This window comes from Panthera uncia, chromosome D2, assembly GCF_023721935.1.
Source record: "Panthera uncia isolate 11264 chromosome D2, Puncia_PCG_1.0, whole genome shotgun sequence".
NCBI lineage: Eukaryota > Metazoa > Chordata > Mammalia > Carnivora > Felidae > Panthera > Panthera uncia.
In genome coordinates this window covers 77,198,341-77,200,460 of record NC_064818.1, presented here as the reverse complement: position 1 = coordinate 77,200,460, position 2,120 = coordinate 77,198,341, and the positions used below count along the sequence as shown (strand labels likewise).

The 2,120-nt window shown below is 59.9% G+C and overlaps 1 long non-coding RNA gene across 1 annotated transcript; it reads right to left on the bottom strand.

Annotated features, from left to right (window-relative positions):
- Positions 1 to 569: 569 nt before the first annotated feature.
- On the bottom strand, positions 570 to 1,388 carry LOC125933485 (uncharacterized). Its single transcript, XR_007460973.1, has 2 exons — positions 1,083 to 1,388; positions 570 to 842 (listed from the first exon to the last, which is right to left on the bottom strand). It is a non-coding gene; the product is annotated as an uncharacterized LOC125933485 (long non-coding RNA).
- Positions 1,389 to 2,120: the final 732 nt, after the last annotated feature.

The following is a 2,120-nucleotide window of genomic DNA, read 5'->3' as shown; positions in this document are numbered from 1 at the left end:
GTGAACCTCATGAGTGAGCGTCAGAGTTAAGACAACGGTCTACAAAAGTACAGACGGGATCAGAGGCTGCACACCTGCCTGAGATCACACAACTCGGGTCCCCAGAAACAGGAGAATGGCGACTCAGATTTTTCACCTGTTAACTTCAAAGTCAATGCCTTTAACTGTGATGCTCCAGTGTCCATCTGCAACCCCCGCCGCCCACAGAGCCCTGCAGCCTCCAAACTCCTTTCCTACCCCCTCAGCTCCCATTTTGAAGACCCTCAAGGATGGGTCTGGGCCTTCTGGGCCATAGGCTTGCTTCTGCAGACCCATCCATCAAGGGCTCTGCACCGTGAGTGGAGCTTCTAGGGAAAACACAAGGAAATAAACACGACTTTGTTCTGCCCAGCGGGTCTGGCAGCACAGTGGTCCAAGCCTCCCGCCTATAGGATGAGGAAGACTTGGGGGCTGCCTACAGGGGCCAGCAGCGTCCTGAGAAGTGGGCTGCCCTCCCCGAGGCCCCGCCCCACCGTCCCAAAGGCCCCAAGGGACACACTTCAGCTAGAAAGTGTGCAAAGAGTCAACACTTAATTTTTTAGCAAATGTTTTCAGAACATCTACTTTGCACAAGGCACTGGGCCAGACTTTGGGGTGGGGGCTGCAAATTGGCTCATTCGCCGATTCCTTCACTGGCTTCTTTCACCAAGTATTTACAGAGTGCTGACTGGATGCCTGGAGATAGGTTCCCAGGACAGCAGGCCCGGTCCCTGCCGCCTGGACCCGGGGCCTCGGGCGGCAGACAGATACAGATTGGAGCGTCACCCCAGCAATGCAGAACTGCAACAGCCATGGGGCGCCACCTAGGAGAGGAACTGAGGGCAGTGACCTCTTCCTGCTGTGACCTCCACCCTTCCCCAGGCCACTGCATTTCCTGTGTGTGAGAGGCCAAGCTGGAACTCGTGACCCGGCTTCCCCCAAATGGCGTGGGCACAATGGCAGCATGCCAAAGACCCGCCAGGGCGCCCCCAGAGCCTCCGGGCCAAGCGCTTGGGTGCACGGGGCCTCACGGCTGTCACCCCACCCGGGAATGCCTCCTTCACCTTCTCGCCCGTGCAAAGGGGCCGATGATAAATACGTTAGACATCGCGGGCCCAAGAAGTAGAATGGAAGACATGATGCAGGTTCCTGTTTAACAGAGAACACAAATTGCCATAAATATTTACTAACAGGATTTTACATATAATAATTCAGCACCATCTTTTGGTGATACAGGTCTGCTTAGGAGAGGATGGAATTCTTTTTTTGGGGGTGACTAACATTTCACTTAAAGCAGTTCTAAGTTAGTGTGCCCTAGCGAATCCCTTGGGGACGTTCATCCCTAAAGACCGTCGGCAGCTGTCTCCAGGCCCTGCTCCCCTCCTCCTGAGACGCTCTCACTGGGGAGACCCCAGACCCCAGACCCCGGCCTCCAGAGCAGTTCCCTCCTGGCTCTGCCTCTTCTGTCTGATCTTGAAATGTTGGGGGCAGGGGGGGGGGTGGGGAGGAGGGGGGACACGCTCTGTCCTCAGCCCTCTTAGCTAGCTGTCCTCTCCTGTGACTGCGTTACCCAGTCCATGGTCTACACCGCCACCTCTATGCTGATGGCTCCCAGGCCTCGGCTGGTGCGTGTCCAGGTGGGGCCACCACATCTCCACACTAACTGAGCATCCCCCCTCCTCCCAGCCCTTGGGGTCTGACCCTGCCCCACTGGGCCCTGCCCCGCTGGGCCCTCCCCTGCTGGGGTCCTCCCCCTCTAGCCCCTCCTCCTCTGGCCCCTCCCCCGCTGGGCCCTCCCCTGCTGGGGTCCTCCCCCTCTGGTCCCTCCTCCCCTGGGCCCCTCCCCCTCAGGGTCCCTCTCCTGCTGGGCCCTTCCTCCTCTAGGGCCTCCCTTACTGGGCCCTACCCCGCTGGGCCCCTCCCCCTCTGGCCCCTCCTCCCCTCGGCCCCTCCCCCTCAGGGTCCCTCCATCAATGGGCCCCTCCCCCTCAGGGTCCTTCCACCACTGGGCCCCTCCTCATCAGGGTCACTCTCCTGCTGGGCCTCTCCTCTGCTAGGTCTCTCCTCCACTGGGCCCCTCCCCCCACTGGGCCCCTCCCCCA